This window comes from Thalassophryne amazonica, chromosome 11 (genome assembly GCF_902500255.1).
Source record: "Thalassophryne amazonica chromosome 11, fThaAma1.1, whole genome shotgun sequence".
Lineage (NCBI taxonomy): Eukaryota > Metazoa > Chordata > Actinopteri > Batrachoidiformes > Batrachoididae > Thalassophryne > Thalassophryne amazonica.
The window spans coordinates 71,340,630-71,365,087 of NC_047113.1; the positions used below are offsets into that span (position 1 = coordinate 71,340,630).

Here is a 24,458-nt window from a genome sequence, read left to right on the forward strand (position 1 = left end):
CTGGCCAGAGACTCACTGAGGCTGCAAATGACGGCTCAGTGCACACACAACGTGTAGCATTAAAAACAGAGACCAAAGCCAGCGCACCGCAGGACTGCAAGCCAACAGTGTGACAAATGCGCCACTTTCAGTCAAGAATCACCAAAAATACACCGTAACAAATGCCGTTTTGTCAGTTATTATGCTGCTTTTTCTGCCATAATTAAAGAGTTCCTCTTCATCTAGATCATCTAATTTCTCTTTTTTTAAAATATGTTTATTTCCTTGTTGATTTTAGGCATTTTATGCTCCTGTTATAGGACAATGATTGTAGTGCAGCGGTAAAGTTTCTGTCTTTTAATCAGTTTGAATCCCACAGATGGCATGTATTTTTTTTTTGTTTCTCCCTAGTAGTGCGCGATGTGGTTCCACACGTTCCAGCTGTTCTTTTTATTTTTTCTTTTTCTCCACATCAGCAGTGCAATGTGATTCCACATGTTCCAGCGGGTTTTTATTTTATTTTTCCAAAGCAGCTGTGCGATGTGGTGCCACACGCTCCAGCTGCTTGCTTGTTCATGCATGTTTTGTGGTTCCCCAATTCTTGTTTCATTCGCAGATTTTGTGTTATGTGTGAAGGGGCCCTGAAAGTTGCACTAATTTTGGTAAAAAGTGATGCAAGTTATTGGTTGAGTTTAGAGGGTTTTATAAAGGAATAGTTTGCACCATCTGTCATGCTTAGTTATCTTGTTATAGGGTAACGTGTCATATTTCACAGAATCCAATGGACATAGACATTGTTTGACTTTTACTTTGGACACCATGCATTCAACATGGTCAAAACTAATTCATTTATTAATGCTTTTAGCTCAAAAAAATAATTTGCATCAACTTTTTGCCAACATTGGAGCAACTTTTTTTGGCCCCTGTGCAAACTGAAATTGACCTTTGTCACCATTTTTGCTGTCTTTACCCCATAACTCCATAGAATTCAGCCATAGATTTGGAATCTTTATGATCAGACAAATAATGAGGTATAATTTCAATATGATTGGAGCATTTTTAAATTTTGACCCCTGTGCAATTATTCATTGACCCCAACCTACCTGGCTGCATATAAAAAATTCAAGTGACCCGTCTGCTTTTTCAAAAGACTAATATTTGTGCCTAATGTGGTGCTTGTATAACAATTTCAAGCATTGTTTCAGTTAAGAATAGAATAGCAATTATCATGCACCAGTTGACATCATTGCATTCTAGAATTACAATTCAGTTGGGAAAAATGAATCCATTCATTGTCCAGCTCCAGTCGAACCTGGAACAGATGGCAGATCTGCAAACAATTGGCAACTCAAGGCTGTTTATGTACCTTGGTAAAGATATGCACTCTTATGAGTGCTCTCCAAGTTTAACATATGTGTATTTCTTGCACTTTCATCTACATGCAGTTTGCATTTGCATGGTAAGAATCCAGTGAAACCTTCTTGGTGAGTGTATAATTGAATCTGTACAACTAACATGATTAGAAGAATCCCATTTTGAAATCAGATGTTCCCCCTCCTCTATTTTCAGAGAGGGTGCATTAATGCAGTCGAGCCACTGCTGCTGAAGGGGGCCAATGGGCTTAACCATTTTATCAGAGAATCAGGGGTGGTTAAGATGGGCCGGTCAAAGAAGGGTGACTGACACGCGTGGACACCCCTCCCTAAAAGTGGCACAGTCAGAGGTTCTGGAGTCACTGCTCAGTCTTTGTCCCTGCACCACTCTCAGTGTTCTGCTCCACATTTTACCGACGCCTGCCTCTCAGCTGTACACCCCTATCATGCATGCACACTTCACCCTTGCATAGAGACCACCCTCTACTCCATCCAGCACCCCCCCAACCCACCCCATCCCTCCTTAGCTTCTCCAACAGGAACCAAAAGCGGTTTTCAGCACTTGCCCCAGCAGCTCGCGATGGACAGCACCACAAAGTCTGAGTGATCCCTCACACAGCCCGACCCGCTGACAGAAAGCACATCTGACAGCCGCGCTCAGCATCCAGTAGGGACACCGAGAAAAAGTCGGACAGGGAGAATAAGAAAGTGGAAGTACTCTGTGGACTACCCCTCAAAGAGAAACTCAGTTCTGCATTGGACAGCTAAATAAGCATCATTTACACAGAGTAACTCTGTCTGTTTTAAACCCAGAATCGGCACAATGGAAGAAGACATGGATGAGGGGCAGAGCCAGAAAGGTAAGAAATTATTTCTTCGCATAAATCCGACACGGCTGTTTTGTCAGTTTGTTGGAGATAAACACACAAATGTTAGCCTTTGCCTTTCTGAATAGAAGAGCAGCTGTTAGCGGCGTTTCCTTTGTTCATTGGGTTCCAGTGGAGCAGAGTAAGTCTGAATGTGCTGCTTAGAATAGAGGGGTGTGAACCGCTTCGGTGAGGAATAGATCGGCTTTGTTCACGGCTTTCACGCCTGTCACAATGGCTGAGAGGGAAACATCAAGAGTGGAGAACCCAAACCAAGACTCTACACCCATTAATCCGTCAGCCCTCAGGTTCTGCTCTTTGTGTCCAAATAAGCAGAGGTTGTACCGCACATCAGTGCTTTTGGGGCGTTCATTGAGGACTTTCTGTTTGTTGCAACAACAATGTGGCAGAACATCTCTTCAGTCCGCTACAAATTGGATGGCAGCATTTCAAATAAAACTCTACTTTCTAGCTGCAGATGTCATCACTCATCTGCTTGGATTTACTTTGGGTGACAGTCATGACTTCATGTGTTTATGCTCATGCGCCGTCTCATCCCTTCTCTCTGGCACTGAGCACTTATCACAGACGTTACCATGGCACTGGCTGAGTGTAGTCATTATCTATTCTCTCTTTACCCACTCCCACTGATGACATTTCAGTATTCCAGTAGCACAGGAATAGTTTTCCGAGTCTGAGTGGGTGTGAGGATGAAGTAAAGAGGTGCCGAGTCAGACTGAGATGTGGCAGAATACAACAAACAAAATCACCTAATGTAGAAAATAAAAAATAAAAAATCCTTGCTCATATGCTGTTAATGCAGAGATTCATTTTTACAGCTGATTGAAGATATAATCAAAATATCTCTAAAATTGTTTACAAGGGTGTTTTGTCCATGACAACTCATGATGTAAATGCAACACTAAATCATTCCAGATTGGGGCTACATATCTCCTAGTCGCCATTACTAGGTGTGTACTCAGGCATTCCTGCTCAGAAAGCAACTCAACGCAATTGTTTAGCAAGCTTCAGATGCATTTATGTTTGGCTATGTCCATTTGGTCAAAGAGTAAGTATGCAAAGGTTTGCAAAGTTTATACAGCAAGAGTCACATATGTCTTGCTGGGAACCATTTAAAGCAGTTTAAGAAAAAAGAATCACAGATGATAAAATGCAGGGGCGTGATGATGAAGATAAGCATGTAAATGTATTGTTATTTGCAGATGACATATGTATTTTCTAGAGAATAGGTTGCAGTTTTTTGTTTGTTTTTTATTAGTTTTAGCAGTCCTGAAGCTTAAATGTCGGTGTGAATATACTGAAAAATCATGTGCTTGGTGTTACTATAATTATTAATAATAATAATGCACAAAAATCTAAAATTAAGCAGTTGACAAAAAAAAATCAATTGTAAAAAAATTTTTTGTTTCTGTGTTTCCAACACTGTGGGCCAGCAATCTGTGTCCATCTGCATCAAATCAGATCCAATTTATTTGTCCAGCTTGCTTATTTTTGTCCATCTGACAACTGCTTCTGTCTAAACTGTATCAAATAACACAATATGTTGTCAAACATTTATTTGTCCATCTTGCTTATGGAATTTAAAAGCCCTTATAGTACACACCACAGGCTGAGGGTTTCCTGCATAAATCCACTGTTCACATCTTCATCTGTCTATTTAATTTCTTTTGTCTGAACTTCAAATAACATCCAATATGTTGTCAAATGCATGTTTATTTGTCCAGTTTGCTTCATTTTGGAATATAAAAGTCCTTATGTTCAGCAACAGCACACACCATGGTGTGCACAAATGCTACTGAGCTCCTGTCTGTTAAGGTTAAATAGAGGGAAAAGCTGTGTTAAAAAGTGAGTTCCACATCTAGAAATAAAGTGAAACTTACACACCACACTGACTTGTATATATTTGTTTCCTCTTGAAGAGGCATTTCTTAGTTTTCTTCCTCAATGACTACTCTGGCATCAATACAATCACTGACTTACCAATAGTCTATTTCACTGACTGCAATCTTCACCTTGTTGTCATTTCAACTACCCCATCATTTAGAACACTGGATTATATGTGGTGTTTAGCTGCAACATTTCTGTCAGTCTTGTGTTGTACTTTTTGTTTTGACTTGTTAGCATGGCCAAAGCAGATCATCACTCCACTGAGTCTGATCTTCTTGAGGTTTCTTCTTTAATTAAAAAAAGGCAGAGCTTGATTTTTTCCCACTTCTTCTTCAATGTGCTTGCTCACAGGGTGTGTGTAAAATCAAGACCTTAATGGTGTGTAGTGCCCTGGGGCAACTTAAGACACAATTTGCTGCTGTGGAATTACATCAAGGATCAGTTTTGAGCCCTTTCTTGTTTGCAATTGTGATGGACATATTGGTGGACAACACTGGACATGGATTATGATATTTGCAGATGACCAAGATTAGCCTGGAGAGGTGGCGATATGCTCTGGAGAGAAGGGGAATGAAAGTCAGTAGGAGCAAGACTGAGTACATGTGTGTGAATGAGAGAAAGCCTGGTGGAATAGTTACAAGGAGTAGAGGTGGTTACGGTACATGAGTTTAAATACAGTGCTTAAATACTTGGTCATCTGTCCAAAGTAATGGAGAATGTGGTAGAGAGATGTAGAATGAATGGGAATGGGTGGAGAAAAGTGACAGGGGTGAGAGAAGGAGAAGGATATCAGCAAGTGTGAAGGGGAAAGTTTAGAGACAGTGGCGTTAACAAAAAGACAGGAGGCAGAGCTGCAGGTGGCAGAGCTGAAGATGCTATGATTTTGTTTGGGAGTGATGTGGATGGACGGGATTAGGAATGAACATATCAGAGGGACAGCTCAGGTGGGACCAAGCTGCACAGTCACCAAACTGTTACCACAGAAATAGACTGTATGGACAGAGAGAACATGTCTTCATGAGTGACAGCTTTGGTGTCACTTCAAAGCAAACAAAATTTAACTGGGTGGAAGCACAAAAAAGTCACTGGTCCCCAAGTTTACACGTGTGTTCGAAAATGAATAACTGCTAGATTGATAGCTCCCTGTCTGAATGCTGTAGTTCACAGAGGATGTGTCAAGACTGCTCCTATGAAGCATAATGAACATTTAAGGTCGTATCTTCCACTAGGCATAAAGCAGTGCACACATGGCTGCAGTTTCCATCAGACACCGTGGTCATTTTCACGTACTGCACCCACATTGTTGAAATAGCAAGTGTACGAGTACTGTGTACCCATGGGTGTGCAGTGAGATGCAAAACTGATTACATCATAAACCACCAAAAGCCTGTTTTTTACCTCTGCCAACAAAGTTGGGCGGAGATTATTTTCACCCATGGTCAAAGGTCAAAGTCAGTAAAAAGCTTGTAAAATTGGAAAAATCCCATCGTTTAACACTGAACGAATTTTTTAAAATATATAACATCAAAAAAGATCAAGTTTCTTTCATATTTGAGAGTGTTATGTATGATGGTATCCTTTATCGACTGACAAAGTTTGATCTGGATCTGATCCAGATTACAGATTTTGTAGCCATTTGAACTTAACATTGAAAACCCCATTTAATGTATATTTTACATTATATCTTAATCAAACGTGCCCCAATCACACTCATATTTGAAAGTGAGGTGCAGACTGACACTCACTACCGCCCAACAAAGTTTGATCTGGATCTGATCCAGATTACAGACTCTGTTGCCATTTAAATTTAACATTGTGAAAACCCCTTTTAATGTACATTTTACATTATATCTGAATCAAACGTTCCCCAATCACATTCATATTTTAAAGTAAGGTGCAGACTGACACTCACTACCGCCCAACAAAGTTTGATCCGGATTGTGGATTTTGTGGACATTTGAATTTAACATTGAAACCCCAATTTAATGTATATTTTACATTATATCTCAATGAAAAGTGCCTCAGCCACTCTCATGTGTGACAATGAGGTGCAAACTGGCACTCTCAATGAACAGACTAAGTTTGAGCTGCATCTGATCCGTATTGCAGATTTAGTAGATGTTTGATTTTAACACTGAAAGGTCCTTTTCGACGTATAGTTTGTAATATATTTTAGTTTATGAAAAGCCACTTCTAACAGAACTTTGACCTTGAAAATTTTTCCCAAAGTAAAAATTGGCGGAATTGGAAACTAGTGTTGGTGAAGGTTTGCGCTCTATGAGTGTGGTGCTCTAGTTCCCCTATTTATGGTCCAATATTCAAATAGGACTTAAGATGTGCGTACCCTCTCCCCGTCATACACATCAAACTACAATGAAACAAACTGAAAAAAAATAAAAATAAAATAAAAGTAAATTCGAAGGAAGAAATACAAAACTTTAGTAATTCTGGTTTGTACTATAATTTAATGCCCAGGAGGTTTTCTTCCTCAAGACGAGGCCAGCCTCAGAGCATGGTGGAGGATGTTTGTTAGCATGAGGCACTCTAATGCTACACCTCCGGGAATGGTGGGAGATGACTGCTGCTCACATGCTTTGATGTTTTTTCATGCAGAATCCTTTAATCGTCTGAAAACCTCTCACTTCCTGATTTGCCATCTAAAGACTGATGTGCCAGTTGCTGGTGCACCTGTGCCTCAAAGGCGATGATTTGATGGTCTTCCCAAAATATGCCAGTGATTAATTGACTAAATACCTGCTTACGGTGTACTTAGGTTATGCAACAGATACAGTGGGGAAAATAAGTATTTGACCCCCTGTCACTTTTGCAGGTTTTCCCACCTACAAAGAATGGAGAGGTCTGTAACTTCTATTGTAGGTACACTTCAACTGTGAGAGACAGAATCTTAAAAAAAAAAAAAATCCAGAAAACCACATTGTATGATTTTTAAATAATTAATTTGCATTTTATTGCATAAAAAAAGTATTTGACCCCCTACCAACCAGCAAGAATGACCTGAAGAGAGCTGGGACCACAGTCACAAAGATTACATTAGTAACACATGATGCTGTCATGGTTTAAAATCCTGCGGGGCAGCAAGGTCCCCCTGCTCAAGCCATCACATGTCCAGGCCCGTTTGAAGTTCACTAGTGACCATCTGGATGATCCAGAGGAGGCATGGAAGAAGGTCATGTGGTCAGATGAGACCAGAATAGAGCTTTTTGGAATCAACTCCTCTTACCATGTTTAGAGGATGAGAACAACCCCAAGAAAACCATCCCAACAGTGAAGCATAGGGGTGGAAACATCATACTCTGGGGTGCTCTTCTACAAAGGGGACAGGACGACTGCACCGTCTTTTATACAGGTAACAAGTTCAAACAGGTGCAATTAATACAGGTAAAGAGTGCAGAATAAGAGGGCTTCTTAAAGAAAAATTAACAGGTCTGTGAGAGCCAGAATTCTTGCTGGTTGGTAGGGGGTCAAATACTTATTTTATGCAATAAAATGCAAATTAATTATTTAAAAATCATACAATGTGATTTTCTGGATGTTTTTTAGATTCTGTGTCTCACAGTTGAAGTGTACGTACGATAAAAATTACAGACCTCTCCATTCTTTGTAGGTGGGAAAACCTGCAAAACTGACAGGGGGTCAAATACTTATTTTCCCCACTGTAACTACTAAAATGGAGGTGGACACGCCCCAAATGCTACTGAGTGTGCACCATAGATCATCGAGATAGAGTGCATAAAAACCCCATAATGTCATTCAAGGTACTTTAATTTTAGGCATGGTTCACTTTCTAAATTTACTCGCTGTACCTCACAGCTCGAGACAACATTCGTAACATTCATGCAGAACAGCAAAAAAGTTTTCAGGAGTAGCATGAACTAGAGAACTTTGTGCAGAGAAATTTGCAAGCTGGAGGTATAAAAATGTTTCTGAGATCACTGGTCCAGAGGAAGATTCTACAGATTCAAGTTCAAGTCAGAATTTAAAGAGCGAAAAGACCTGGTGACTGTGGATATTTAATCTTGCATTGTTTACAGGGAAATCTGCCAAATCTGCAAAACTAAATAAATTAATAAAGTACTATAACAGTTATTCCTATCTGACCATGATTTTAAGAGCCTGTGAGTGTCAGGCAGCAGTATACAGCTTTATTGGGGCTCTCGCTGCCAAGGTCTAATTTCAAGATCATGACTTTATAAAACTTTTAGTGGCCAGTATAATCACACTAACAAATAATTGGAAATACCTCATAAATAAAGTGCAAAATGCATCAGTAATCCCCCACATATGAGGTGCAGGTGGCAGAGAGGGCAATCACAGCATGCAAATGCCCTTTTGTCTTGCTCTTCTGAAGCTGCAGCGCTCCAGATTATGACTCAGATGCACCAGGTGGAGACCGCTTACTTTAGCCGCTAGCCAAATGTAGCAGTGGGCGGCAGAATGTACAAATAGGAGAAAACCAGCAGGATGCTGCTAATTTTAACAACCGACTGCACTGCACATTATAGAAATTAACATAAGATGCATCATGCAATGTTTGGATTAAATCAAATCCAACATTCATGACAGAGTTTATATTGTTTTTTCTGAATGTGGATGAATGGAAAAATTGCATAATGCACATCTGTTAGCGTTTCCTGAGCCAACAATCTGTTCAGCAAGGTGCCACTTGTCCTTATGTCAGATCAGTTTGATCAGGAAATTAGGCTGGCAACGCTGCAGTGTGATGAAAACCTTCATAAAGCACATAAAGAAATGCTGCAGAATGTTTAATGACAAGTGGGGGAAAATATGTGACACCACAATACATATAGATGGAATTTATAACTCCAGTAACATTTGCATTACATGTGACAATTCATGCAGTCAGTCAGTCAGTCTGCCTATTCACGGTTTTAGAGTATCCCAGAGTCCTTTGCATGCTGGGGAGGGAGGGTTGATAATGGCTCAGCTTAATGCTAACTTTAACATTGAAAATGGCATAGACATGCTAACGAATTAGCATCGGCCCTGTTTGTAAGTTACAAAATACATCTATCATCTGTTTCAGAAGACCATAACAGGTCGGTTTAACATAAAAAAGGTAAATATTACTCACAGGCATATGTTCTTTAGGGTTTTAGCAGGGAAAAATTAAGATAAAGCGAAATAAAACAAAGAACCAATGAAGCAGCAGATCGAAGACCGAAGCACTGCTTCATTGGTTCAAGGTTCAAAGCAAAGCCGCGTTGCAGAAACGGTTGATTATACAGACCTGCTACAGGGTCTGTAATCAATGTAGAGAAATGATCATTTTCCTGACAAACATCCCTCAAAAACAATGGCCACTCTGATGGACCGATAAGGGAATCGTTACGCAAAAAGGCTATTGATGTCGATGGACCGAATCATTTCTTAAGGATACTTGAAAAGAACCGGTTACCGAAACGCAACCCAAACAGCAACATGCTTTTTTTTTTTTTACAAAACTCACATTATAGACTTATGATTATTTGAGTTAAATACCTAAATACATATTTTGGTTGAACTCACCTCCATAACGATGCAATGTTGCAAAACAAGTTGCTTGTTGCTTGTCCACTCCACCACCCACAAATGCTTGTTTACAACTAAATCTCTGCCTCCCCAGCGAGAACAAGATTACGTGTGAGATTTGACACCGTAAAGGCGTCAATAGGAGTGGTTTTTGTCAATAAATAAGCCTCAAATTTCCCAGAGTTGGACAGCATATAATTAAAACAACCAAGCTGAATATTTTTAGTGCTCGTTAATATTTTTGTACATCCACATTGCTAAGAGGTTGCAAACTGTATGTCAGAATTTTTCTTCAAATTCACTGGTGGATCATTGTACTTTATAGTTCACTTAAGCAGTAAATAACCAACACATTTTCCATTGGGATCAACAACAATTTCAACACCCCTCTCGGCATGCACATTTAACTCTATCTATATAAATCCATCATAATAACAGCTAAAGGTATTGGTAAATTTGACCATCCTGGTTGTGCAGATGTGCACGCACCCCCTCGCTTGCCTCATTGTTCTGAATCCTAACTCGCCCCGGCTCAGTAGAGGTCAAGGGAGTTCCACCAATTGTTCCTTTAAGTTTTCTCAGTGGTATAATCGAGAAACATCGTGTTGTTTTTGCATGAACAACCTTTAGCACATGCAGAGATTTGAGATCTGGCACAGCAGGAGCACAAACACAAAATGACGTAGTTGGGTTTGAACAATATCACTGGAATCTTGGAACCTAGAAACTTTGTGGACGCAGCTATGATTATTATAGTGCAATACTGCTGCAAAACGTTGAGCAATGTTGTTTTAGTATATTTAATCTGAACTTTCTATAGCATTTTTCATTACTTAATCCCATGTACTATAACATGTGTTCCTCATGATACGAGCTAATATCAAAATCAACGATATCAATAGAGCAATAACTTCAAAATAGTCTAATATTATTATTATTAATAATAATAATAATAGTCCCTTATACAATGCAAAAATTTATTACTGTCTTAACTTTTAGGTGAGGTGTCGCTGTGGCTAGGCACAACTATGCAGGTCTTGAACTCGTTTCACTCAAAAGATTATTTTTTGTTTTTGGATTTAACAGACCTTTTACACCGCATGCTCTACCTGACACAGCTGCAGGTCTACATGGAGAAACATTCAAAATGAAAGAGTTGGGTGAGGAGAGTATTGAGATTGGACCATAGATTTAGGATTTTGATGACTTTATAGACTAGCCTTAGGTATGTATTGAAAGTGTTAAACTTGCTGAGAGCAATGACGTTCATGTCTCTGAGTCCTCAGCTGATGAGATTAAGGGACGAGTCATGAGGTCACTCACACACACAGGTGTTTCTCATTGTCAATACCTATGAAATTCAGTGACGGTTTTTAGGGTCCTGTTGCTTCGCAGAGTGTGGTTGTACGATGTGAACACCAACGGGGGACCTAAGGTGAGGATATCTTTGGTCCCAGGTCTCTTCTGGGGATATGACTTTGTACCAAAGGAACAGTTACTTATGGATTAACGCAGTGCTACCAGCTTTTTTTTTTTTAGTCATGGCAACAGGAAGAGTTTTTCTGTAAAATACAAGTCAAATGATAGGTCCCTTTGAGGCTCAAACAGGAAAAAGTGAACATTATGACAGAGAAGGCATTTTGGTTTACACTTGGAAAACAGAGTAATTTGTACTTGCGTTTATGTTGGATTTTTGCGTGTGTGTAAAATTCAGCCTTGGAATGAAACAGACACCATGTCCATTTTGTGTCAAAACAGGGAAAACAGTGCACATGTGAAAGACACTATATATATATATATATATATATATATATATATATATATATATATATATATATATACATATATATATATGTGTGTGTGTGTGTACGTACATACACACAGTAAAACTCGCTTATAATGGATTCAGGTCGACCAGCGAATTTTGTCTGTTATAGTCAACATTCGCTATACTGTATGTATAAAACAGACAAAATCTGCTATGTGTATGTAACTGTTTAGTTCAGGAGGCACCGAACAATCTAAAGGGAATCTCCAGCACCAATTAGGCTTTCATATTTCCTTGATTAAACGCCTGACCTTGAATTTGGACCTGCCTCATTTAATGACTGGGTCAAAACTTAATCTGGAAAAAAAAAAACACCGGCCTTAAATAAGCACCGGGCATTATGTACATTAAAAAAGATTACATTTGGTTGAGTCACTCTTCTAAGTCAGCTGTGGAGTAGTACCTTAAAACCCTAAAACCTAATTCATGCTTCTATACCTCCGTAACTCCGTGGCCATGCAACGACATGTGTGCGTGACCCTTTTAAAGTTCTCTGTCACACTGGTGTGTGTCTTAATGCAATTTACCACAGGAACAGTGGCCTTTTCTGGATTAATTTGTCCCTCATTGAACTCCACTTCTTTATACAATCATCAACCTCCAAACCAGTGGTACGGTATGTGTAATTTCCTCTGTGTAGGTCATTTAAGCATCTATTTCTGACTTTGTCTTGTTAAGTTGGTCATATTTGCAGACTTTTCTGCCAAACGGATTTTTAGTTATGATCAAAACGTAACTGGTGGGCGTACTGCAAAAACTATTAAAATATGACGGGAGAGGAAAGACTGAAAACATAAAAGTGACCAATCACAGTCATTTAACAGGTGCACGTCAGGCTGTGGGGAGGGCTGTGATCTAAAACGGTTGTCTTTGGTTCACCACACCTAGGGATATGTGTGAAACTTAACACCATATTACAGTGCAGGCAACAAGCAGCATTTTGTTATTCATCACAGGCCTTGAATTACGCTTTGCCTCATTTAGGCTCCAGGTCTGAGCTCAGTTTGAAAAAGACACCCGGGCTTTTAATCAAGGAAATACTGTACCCACTTACCTCGAATTGACAAGTATCAGTGCTGCACTTCATTTGGTACCTCTGTAGCAAATGGGCACGTCCAGACTGCTCTGTCTGGTACATGCGAGGGGTTTTTAGTGGAAATACATTGCCATGGGACGGGACGTTTTGTTCGATGTGAACTGAAATCCGTTATACAAAATCCGGTATATACAGTGTTTATTACACAGAAAACCATGCAAAAGCATTGGGACTCTTGCTTTTGTCTGGTGAGTGTGAGTATTCGGTTTACACTATGAGGGTTTAGATGAGTTTTACTGTTTGTGTGTGTGTGTATATAATATATATATTTGTTTTTTTTTTTGTTTGTTTTTTTTCCCCCCATATGCCCATTATTCCAAACCTTCTGCATTCCGCCCCTTAAAACCAGGCCAGCGCAGAAGTTGGCCGAGCACACTAAGTGCAGTTCATGACATTTTATAATTCCTATTCCTCAACAAAAGGGCAAAATATGGACATCAGTGGAAAGGTTACCTTCTCAGGGACAAAATGAGTCCAAGCATAACAATTGATGACACTGTAATCTGGATACAAATCTAATGAGACTACAGAATAGCCTCCAAACAGGTGGGAAACACAGGTGTGTTCAAGAGATAAAATGTGAAAATATATAATATATATATATATTTTTAAAATACATGGATTTGACCTTGTTTTTATTTTCCATGGCGTTTTTTTTTTTGGGGGGGGGGGGGGGGGGGGGACAAAAGTTGTTTTATACACACACACACACACACACACACACACACACACACACACACACACACACGTCCCTTTTCTGAAAACAAAGACATCAATGGTGTCAAATGTCCTCTTTTATTTCAGGTTGTTTAATAATTCCAAATCTTTCTTCAGATAGAGTTTGCAAACTCATAATTATTAATCCAAAGAGCTGAAATACTGATTTTGAAAACTATAACATCTTTTGCTCACTGAAATACTTTTGTGTTTTTTACCGTCACTAATCATCAACCAGAGAATGTCCAAATTTGATGCCAACTCATTTTCTTGAATAACTCTCTGATTGGACAAAGTAAATGATTCCTTTTTTGCGCTTTCAAAAGTCTGTAGTTTTGCATTTGCCAATTCGGAAGAAACTGCTCAAACACACCACAGGTCATTAAGGGTTAAAGATGTTTAAGCTCATTTTACTGCAATTATTGAGCAGCAGCTGGGAGCTTGAAGTGTACAAGTCAAGTGAACAACAACCAGAATAACATCATCTTTCCACATTTATTTCTACGAATGTCAGGCATCACATCCCACGTTTGCACTCTTGCATCACTCAGTTAAAATAATAAACTAAACTAAAAAAGACAGGAAGTGAGCGGTGGGGCTTTTCGGGCTGGTTGGGGTCGTCTGTGTAACGTGTCTCATTCACTATTGTCCCACTGAATTTGTTGACATACAGTAAGTGGGTCACAGCTCAGTCTATTCTCAGATTTTTTTGCAGCAGTTGACATGGCAACCATACTGGTTCATTAAGCATGCGCAGTGGTGATGGGGATGGTCGGGGGTGGAAGCTGCTTAAGGGGTGGGGGTGCTGCATGTAGATTAAATATAGCAAAGCAATGTATCACGTATACAACCATTACTCACACCGACAGACACCACCATCCCAACCCCCTGTCGAGAGCCCACTGTCTCACAGGCCAGCATTCAAGCCCCCTCACCCGCCTACAACAAAGCGCCTCTGCTAACAAGGGCTCAATGCTAACTGTCAGGACCAAACCAAATTCAGATTGGACGTCGCACAGTGTAAGTTCAGTCTAAATGCTTAAGATGTAAAATTCAACTTTAACATTAATGGCTCCCAATAGATTCGACAGCTTAACTACATTTAAGTTTGCATAACCAGAAGAAACCTCAAGAAGACCAGACTCAAAGGGCACCCCTCTGCTTAGGGTATTTTACCAAAAAGATTTACAATACAGAACACAACACCACCAGTTGATGAGACTCCATGCTGTTGGGGGCATCCATTGAGTGGCTTGATCCATCAAGCCACTAAATGGATCTGTTTCTGCAGCAGAGTCTGTTCCGCGTCTGTTCCAGAAATCATCTAGTCCAACACGTGGATCCAGCTGCATCTCAGACAGAGATAAAAAGAAAACAGAATAAGTCAGCCAGAAAAATTGCACTTAAGGTATAATTTGTCAGCATTAAGCAACAAGAAAAACAGAAGAAATACTAAGGTGATCGCCGGCCACTAGCCCTAAGCTTCACTAACAGACCCAGACTATAGATAAATTTGAGACCAAGATGCGCTCTGTTTACAAATCAAATTAAGTTAAAAGGGTAGGAAGCATAGTGACATACTATGCTAGCCATATGAAAGGGAGAATAAATGCATTTTAAGTCTAGACTTGAAAGTCTCAACAGAATCTGACTGTTTCAGTGATGCAGGGATCTCATTCCACAGAACAGGGGCACGATAAGAGAAAGCTGGGGTCAAGGGTCACATAATTGTCACTTTTTTTTTTTAAACAGAGGTTTTTTGTGTAAAGGATAAACCATTTAAAGCCCCACTGTCTCCCGAAATATTGAGTCTTTGTTCAAAAATCCATAAAAGTAATCCTCCTGAACCCAGATTGTAATTTTAAGAGAGATATTTGCTGAATACTTAGTGTAAAGAAGACCTCTATTTGATTCTTGTGAGAGATACAATAAGAGCCAATAAATAAATGAATTAAATTAAAAATTGAGGTTTAATGTAAATATGTCTGATCTATGCTATCTATGAAACATATATGAGCCACAGTTTGTTTATAGAATGAAAATAAAATAAAATCCATTCAAACAGGGTATATATACATAAAATCCATTCAAACAGGGTATATATACCTCTGGAGGTATGTGGACAATCACCACAAGTTTAAAAAACATGGGGGAAACATTATTTAACTCCTCTAAGTTGGAAAAATATATAAATTAAATCTGGAATTCTATTTAAAATACATAAACTAATGAAATGACAAAGTACCAGCCACAACATTTGTCAATCTTTAAATAATAAGGTATTTCTCATAATACAGTATATAGATATGTGGAATCAATTCATTCTATAATAAAGGCTACTTATACTTCAGTAAGACATTATTGAATTTAGATGTTTTCCCAAATCCAACTAATGCTGGTGCATATGCAACACTAACATGAGGTTTAAGGCAGCTGTATCCCCCTATCCACCCAAGAATTTTAGTAGACCATCATAGAACCACCTGAAAATTGACATTTACCATTTCAAAATCTTGTTTTCAACCTCGTTCTCACAATCACCACCATCCTTTGATCTGATCCTTTAGTGCCCCTATAGTTTATGTAGCACTCATTAAAAATTATAGGAAGTACTGGGATCAGTCGAGGGTGTTCACTCCATTCCCATAACACAGCATGCATTTATTTTTTTTCATTAGCAGTGTGTTGACACCCATCATTAAGTAACTCAAAGCTGCATTTTGATTTATATCCCCAAAGCAGCTTCTAATCAAAGAGAAAGAAGACATTATTGGGTCTGAGTAGATGATAGTGTATTGAGATGTAGTCCAACTGTTCCCTGTGTAGGGAGTAAGGAAACATTAAGAGGAATCCCCAATGACCTCATGGGAAAACCCCAACATCAAAAACAAATATGGCTGCCCTTGGCAATGACTCATGTGGCTACAAGACTGAAAGTGATGATCAGCTGATTTATCACAACACACACTTCAACAGGAGGCACTGTAGATACATCACTTAAAAATGATCCAGGGTGATGGGTCAACCCTTTCTTGACCTGCCAGATTTAACTGGAACATACTTGTGATGATGGGAGCTCTCTGGAGGAAGTAACAATGTGGATTCACCCGGTCGTCTGGTAGACTGAAGACGCCCTAAGCAAGCTCCGTTCACACTCGTGACTCCTCAAACAAAAATCTTTTATTTTCGTCGCAACTGATGTTAGGACGAGCATGAATAATGAATATGAGAGGCCTGTGTTCTGGTGCTTCTGAATTATGGATCGAGCCTCCAGCGGCTCTGAGTTCATTCGGACGGCCATATGTCATTTTCCAAACACTCAAATGTGAAATCACTGCAGAGTTACAGGCGCTGTTGTGGGAGGAGCATTGACTCCTGGAGAAGATGAACCCTTTAGATTTGAATAAAAGTTGCATGAACGTTTACAGCTCATTCATTAATCCATTAAAGGTAAAATTTGCTCGTACACTTCATTAAATTTTATACCTTTTCTGAGATGCTCCTCTACAAAATTACAGGCAGTCAATAAAACATTGCTCATTAAAAACACTCTGTCACGCTCCCGTCTTACCCAGTGACTCCATCTTCACCTGTTTCTATGGCAACCAACATCAAGTCGAGCAGGGATCCTTATTTTCTGGTTATAATATAAACTCCCAGTAGCGCCCACATTTGGTTTTAATAATTAAATGGTGTATTTCAGCTTTGCTTCAAGTGATGCTTGCAATCAAGGAAGGCAAAAGAAAAAAAAAAAACAGGTTTTCTACACATTGGCTTATATCTGTAATATTGCATAATAAATCTGGATTGAAGCCATGACGTTAAACATTCATGTGCTCATTTCTCTTAACGTAACAGAAGCTACACAGAGTGCCACTTTTAACCAGTATCTCTAAAACAGGCGTAAACAGAGACATTTTCAACCTCCTTGGGTTTTACTTTCCATTTAATTTAATTTGAAGTGGCAACATTGTGCAAAAACCATTCATACTTTATGCTTGCAGGATTCCTGTTAAACATTCCAAGTCCCAAAATTATAAGTAAAGTATGTAAAAATAAGTAAAACTTCAACCTTAAATAGCACTTTTTGGACATCTTTTTGGACGTCACACGCTCACTGATTTGACGTGCACTCTGTGTGACAGAGTTACATGGTCTGAGGAACACAAACTGTTAGGTTATTACTGCTCTTGCTCCCCCTCTGGACTCAGACACCAGGAGAGTATCTGTGTGCAGTGAAAGTGTTGAATTTACAGACACATTCAGCTGTCTCTGTATTATGTCTTTGGGTCCTAAGCTTTGAGATCAGGAGACACCTGAGCAGGGTTTATGGACTCATGAGGTCCAAGGACAGAAGTATCTGGATACGCCAGTATCTTTAGAGGAGAAAGAAGGTCCCATTCTTTAGAGTCCTGGTGCTTCCTGATTTATTCAGTGGTTGTGGACAGTAACCAGTGACCTAAAGCGACGACTGCATGTCTTTAGTGCTACGTCTCTTCGAAGGATGCTTCGATGCTGCTGGATTGTCTTTGTATCAAATGAACGGATGCATAGTGAGGGAACATCGGCTATGACCTTGTGATCACTTTTCTCTGGGTGTGACCAGCACACACATGCCTCAGTGCTGAACAGACTTCCTGCAGCAGATAGATGGGTTCAAGAGGTGGGGCTGGGTCTGTTGTCTTCCTGGGTGGTTGCTATCTAGATCCCAAGGCACATTCGTAGTTTGGTGGCCGCAGTGACACACGGAACCAGACCTCCCCAATTTGGCGCATACTCCTTTGTTTTGCACCTGCAGTGGTGACTGAGTGGGTCTATGCAAATTAATAAATAACTGATAAGAAGATTAAAGGATAGTTTTTATTATTTTGTAAGTTTCATATTTAGAATGCTAATTTTCAATGAAGTCAAATAAATTTGTTATCTTAATTGTATGCTTGTAATTTACATAAAATTTTGTTTTGGTTTGTGGAGCGATTAATTTATGGCTCGTCCACGCTGTGATTTTTGTGGTACATTGCACTGCCTCCACTAAATGCAAGCTGATGTGCAAACGCAAGTGACCATCGGTCAACACAAAATTGATGTGTAGCACCGTAAAAGTAAAAATCTGGTGTTACAAACCTGAGAACAGAGTTGTCTTCTGTGTCTGTCAGAGTAATACTTGTAAAATAAATAAATAAATAAATAAAATAGATAATAATAATAAATAAAACAAAAAACCCCAAATACACTCTTTGCCCTTTTTCATGTATGGGATTCCACTGAGAACACCACTTAGCCTCTTTTTTCTTTTTTTTTTGCAGGAGTGTTTGAGCTCATTGGAAGCCTTTCCTAAAATGGGTATTCTGACCTTATATACAAAATTCAGTCAAGTTCTTGCTTTCTAAAATAATAATCGCTGGCATGAGTTCATGACAATCACTTTTTTTTCTCTTCCGTATGCAAAGAAACACACAAAATAAACCCAAAACAAATTTAAAAAAAGTTCAAGTTTCCCCTGCTGCCTTCCAAATATTCGTACTCTAATGTCATACATTTCAGGACCAAATTTAATGTGATGTTTTCTGGAGGTGACCACACAGTGAGTTATACCAGATTTCTACCAGTCTTTAAAAGCAACAAGTTCAAACCCCTTTAGTGGAGTCTTATTCTGGAAAACAGCCACATGCCGACACTAACGTGGCAGTTTGTGGCTGGAATGCTCTTTACATCACATTATTTCTCTTTAAACTCATGTTGACTGTAATTGTACAGCAGAAATACAAAAATGTCAATTGGTGACAACAGTAAGGCAGCAGCGTGGAATCTTTCGTGTTTTACACCTTATGCAGCTGTTACATTAACAAGTCTGCTTTTGAATAAATCTTGGTCTTTACTTCTAAAAGGTCCTTCAGGCAATGCGGAAGTTGAGGTTATTTTTACTAGTGACTTATTCTTTTTATTTCAAACTTGGACAGCTTCAGAGAAAAATAATGGGATAAAGGAAGGTATTGCATGATGCTGTTTATTGTGAGTTTTTCTGGATGTGTGAAGTCTCTTATGAGTACTCACACTCTTGAACCCAAGTGCAACTATCAGCAGTGCTTTGCCGCTGCCAATATTGATTTTCTCTGAGGTTTTTGCAGTGAATATTGGCTTTTATCAGGGATGTGGTCTGACTCCTACACTGTTAAATGCTTCCATGGGCTGGGCCTTGGGTATGGTTGTGGAAACCAGTGTCTTAGGAGCCCCCGTTGGTGGGGAAAGGTTTACTGACCTCGACTTCACATATGATGCTGTGATCCTTGCAGAATCAGCGGATACTCTTATTGCAAGTGTTGAGAAGTTAAATGAGGAACCAAAGTGTCTGGATTTGTGATCATCCTGGATCAAGACTGAGATCCAGACTTTCAATGACTTCTTGGACTCCACCATCAGAAGTGTTTCTGTATGTGGTGGAATTGTTAACCTTTAGGGTAATGGTGTTTATTGTCTTACTGTATGTCCTGAGACTTGGACACTAGCCAGTAACCTAATGCAATGACTGGATGGACCAGTCATCTGCCTGAGTGACTGCCTTCCAGACCTAAGATGGTTCCATAGTATGGCAGATGTGGCACCAGCGCATACTCCCAAACCTGAACTCACTTATGGGGTTTCTGTATTACATACAATCCAGCATCAATCAAAGTTGAGTATATTGTAAAGGGTAGCTATAGTCTCTTGAGTTTGGCATCTGGTCTCCATGAGGTCACACTTAAGAGTCAATTTTTTTTAAAAGTTCATGCAGGTTTACATTAGGGTGCAATTCAAGCCGACTCCGATTTCAACGAAACATGGCTCAGAGATGGAACCTGCCAAGAAACGAATATTCCCAAAATTTCTCTACTGAAAACCAAACGGTGACTTTGCCAGGGGTCATCAAGGTTCAAGGCAATAATACTCAAAAACTGATATTACATTAAATTCCCATCTTTCAAGTGGTGTAACATTCAGTGCCATCAAGTCCCCAAGTTAGTTTAACTATCAAATGACAAAGGGAGGCAAACTTTCATCTTATTTACATATTTGGTTGGGGGATCAATGGCGCTGAATATGGGGGCGCTCAAAGTCTGGTCATTTTGTGAAATTGGCTGTATTTAAAGGACCATAACCCTCTGCAACATCAAGACCCCAACCAGATTTCAATGTTATCAACAAATATAGGCCCTACTCTATCAAATGCAACTGAAAAAACATTGGGGTCTTGATGGTGCTGGCCACCAGGTGGTGCCAAAATACTCAATTAGCCCAATTTTGAGGAAGTTTAGGGCCACCTGGTGGCAGCCTTTTTTAAAGAAATTTGCAGGAGTGGATAAACCAACATCTCTACTTTATATAACAGTTGGCAGAATTTTGGGGACTCCTCTAATATTGATTTGATACCCCTTTAAAATCAGGTCATTGGTCAGACATTTGTCTCTTGATCTGCGTCATCTGCAGTACAAGAGTTCATGCATGACTTACTTGGATATGCCTCAAATTGCCTTTGCAGACTTGAGGATTTAGGTATGGGAAAAATAACTCCAGGAAAATTCTTATGTTCTATTGAATGGGACATGTTCACAAGCTTGTTGCCATAGCAGCTGATACCAATACACATGTATTGGTTGACTGTACATAAGGGAAGGAGAATCAAAAGAAAATATCATCAGATCATACATGCATTCATATGGTAATTCATGCAATTAGGTTAGTGAGTATGTGTTCAATGACCTGATTAAAAAGGGGTATCAAACCAGTATAAGAGGAGTCCCCAAAATTCTGCAAACTGTTATATTTAGTTTATCCACTCCCGCAAATTTCGTTAAAAAAGGCTTATGGCGCGGGCCACCAGGTGGCGCTAAACTTCCTCAAAATTGGGCAAGTCGAGTACTTTGGCGCCCCCTGGTGGCCAGCGCCATCAAGACCCCAATGTTTTTTCAGTTGCAATTGATAGAGTAAGCCCTATTTTTGTTGAAAACATTGAAATCTGCTTGGGGTCTTGATAGCGCAGAGGGTTATGGGCCTTTAAATACAGCAAATTTTGCAAAATGACCAGACTTTGAGTGCCCCCTGTATTCAGTGCCATCGATCCCCCAACCTAATATGTATCTAAGATGAAAGAGTTTGCCTTCATAAGTCATTTCATAGTTAAACTACCTTGGGGACTTGATGGCACTGAATGTTATATCACTTGAAAGATGGGAATTTAATAAGATATCAGTTTTTGTGTATTTTTGCCTTGAACTTTGATGAACCCAGGCAAGGTCACCGTTTGGTTTTCGGTGAAAAAATTTTTGGGAATGTTTGTTTCTTGGTAGGGCAGCAAGGTGGCTTAGTGGTTAGCACTGTTGCCTCACAGCGAGAAGGTCATGGGTTCAATTCCCGTGGCCTTTCTGTGTGGAGTTTGCATGTTCTCCCCGTGTTTGCGTGGGTTTCCTCCTGGTGCTCCAGTTTCCTCCCACATCCAAAGACATGCGGGTTAGGTGGATTGGGATCTTTAAGTTGTGTGTGTGTGTGTGTGTGTGTGTGTGTGTGTGTGGGTGGGTTTGTCTGTTTGTGGCCCTGTGACAGACTGGCATCCTGTCCTGGGTGTACCCCGCCTCGTGCTCTATGGCTGCTGGGATAGGCTCCAGCCCCCCGTGACCCTTAAATGGACTAAGCGGTAGAAGATGAATGAATGAATGTTTCTTGGTAGGTTCCATCTCTGAACCATGTTTCGTTGAAATCCGAGTCGACTTGAATCACAGTCTGCCTGATCCTTAAAAAATTGGCTCTTAAGGTCAGCACACATCCTGGATAAACTTGATTTTGGACTAAAATTACACCATAGTAACCTAACAGTTGAACAGCTGTTTGCTGTAACTACCTTTCAGTACGGGTTGATGCAGCACAAGTATTCCTACTAAACTTTAACATCCCCATTCAGTAAAATTGCTTATATTTTATTATTAGAATTATGTATAACATTTAATGCATTCTTATGTTTAATATTTGTTTTGTAGACACTTGGTGACCAGTATTAGCTTTTTGAAAATGTGTATTACATGACCCATTTAAGCAGTAGCTGTTGTGGGTGTGCAGCAGACCAATTTATGCAAGACTGACACACATTGAAAAGGTTAAAAATAAAGGAGGTACGTTGAAGAAACTTCCCACATGCACCATAGTCTAGAACAGGAATACATCAGCAACAATGCAATTCATCTAGAAAAGCATGGGTGAGGGTCGGGGGCTGCACCAAGCTCAGCACAGCCCAGCAGGCAGCTCTGCTACTTGTTATTCCAGTCAGGTTCAACTGAAAATCGGAAGCAGAGTAAGGAAGGAGGAGGAGAGATACTTTGGTTGGTGCGTCATAAAAAAAAAGGTGAAAAAAGAAGACGGCGAGATAATTACAAAACTGCATGAAAGAGCATGAAATTAATAATCACGTTTGTGACAAAAACGGTCAAGAGCAATTCTAAATTTTTATAAACATCGAATATGATTGTGTAGATTTGAGGAATCAATGCATGTTGGGGAAAACGGCTCCGCATTTCATTTACATGGCGATCTGCAGATCGATTCAGAACGGACCTGCCTCTGAGTCATTAATATTCTGCAACGCACTGCAAAACCTCAAACACTTTTTTCCATGCTGGTGGAAAGCAAATAAACCCAGACTCTGTTGTTATTTCTCTTAGAAGTAACTAAGTCTGGAACAAAAAGAGTGCACACAGCACAGACTCATAAATCAAAAGAAACGCACACAGACACAGAAACACAATGTGAGCAGTTTCTGCTCAGCAGACAGTCACCTCAAGAGGGACAGGAAAGAGGCACTACAAAGAAGAATCGGGTAAAAGGTCGGGATCAGTGTGTAATGCTCAGCTTGACATTTACTTATTCATTCATTCATTTACAGTGCAGAAACCCTCAAAATAAGAAAATAATCCCAAATCTAGCCAAATAGTCTTGTATTAAGAAAAAAAAAAATCTGCCACTGGAGTAAGAAAAAATTACTTGGTTAGAATTCTCAAAACTAACAAAATGTCTAGGCACTGACTCATCAAAATGTGCCTTAAAACTAGACAGAATTATTATTTTAAGATTAGCCTCTGTCTTAAAATAAGGAAAACAATCTTGTTCCTTTGCTTGGATGATTTGAAATCCATTGCCTTTCCTTGTTACTGGTTAAATACAGCTTGATATTAGCTGGAAAAACTTAAGAAAAAGTGAGATATATTTTCCCAAAAATAAGATTTTTTATGTTAAAAAAAAAAATACTTCAAAAGATTATTTTTTCTACTTAGACAAAAATTAAGTCAAATTTTCTTGAAACAAGTCTTCTTTCTTAGATACCAGTTTTTGCAGTGTAAGAGCTGAGTAAAATGGTATTATCCTCTGTATGGCTGAGACATAAATAATATGCAAGTACGGCTATAAAACTGATCATCTTTTCATTGTCTAATCAATGACTGTATGCCTTAAAGTGAGTGTGGCCATGACTATTTTGCACTAAAGTTTAGCTCTAATGAGAGCTTGAGCTTGGTGTTTTGAGCAATGACCAGCCTCTGCTGTGGAAAGAGACAAGTTAGTGTGGTGGTGGTGTTTGTGCAGAAATAATGATTCATAAGAAAGTGAGTCACGGTGGATTGTTGGGTGTCCAGTGGGTGTTGAGATTGCAGTTTGTATTGTGTGTTCCAGCAACACTCAAACTCCTTCCAGTTTTCCCCTAGAATGCCAATAAATACAAAAATAAATGAATGAATAAGTCAGAAGGTGCAATGTGCAAGAAAATGTGACATACTCGGAAGCACAAAAGCAGTCCTATACAAGCTTGATCACTGGTAAAAATAATCCAATTTTCACAGTAAAGCACATGTTTTTCATACTAAAGAATAGCCTAAGACAAGGACATGATTTGTGTTTGAACAAAATTTAATGTGCATTTATTTCCAGAATCCCCAGAGTCTTCACTGACAGATCTCAGGGTGGATGTGCACTTACCATTTTCCTTAAAGTTTAACTCCAGAATGTTATGTGTCGGACGCAGCTTGGAGAACCGACCAGCGTTTGAAGGACCCAGTATGAAATAAGCAGAGCACGGTACAAAGGCTAACTAAATTTAATACATAACAGTGATAATATAACAAAAA

At 39.4% G+C, this 24,458-nt stretch overlaps 1 protein-coding gene across 1 annotated transcript in view; it reads left to right on the plus strand.

Moving 5' to 3' along the window:
- The first annotated feature begins 1,940 nt into the window (after window positions 1-1,940).
- The window catches only part of gpm6aa (glycoprotein M6Aa), a 43,659-nt gene continuing 21,141 nt past the window's right edge, over window positions 1,941-24,458 (plus strand). The window contains exon 1 of the mRNA XM_034182125.1: window positions 1,941-2,212. The gene's annotated coding sequence lies outside the window, so the exon portion shown is untranslated. The remainder of the gene's footprint in view (window positions 2,213-24,458) is intronic.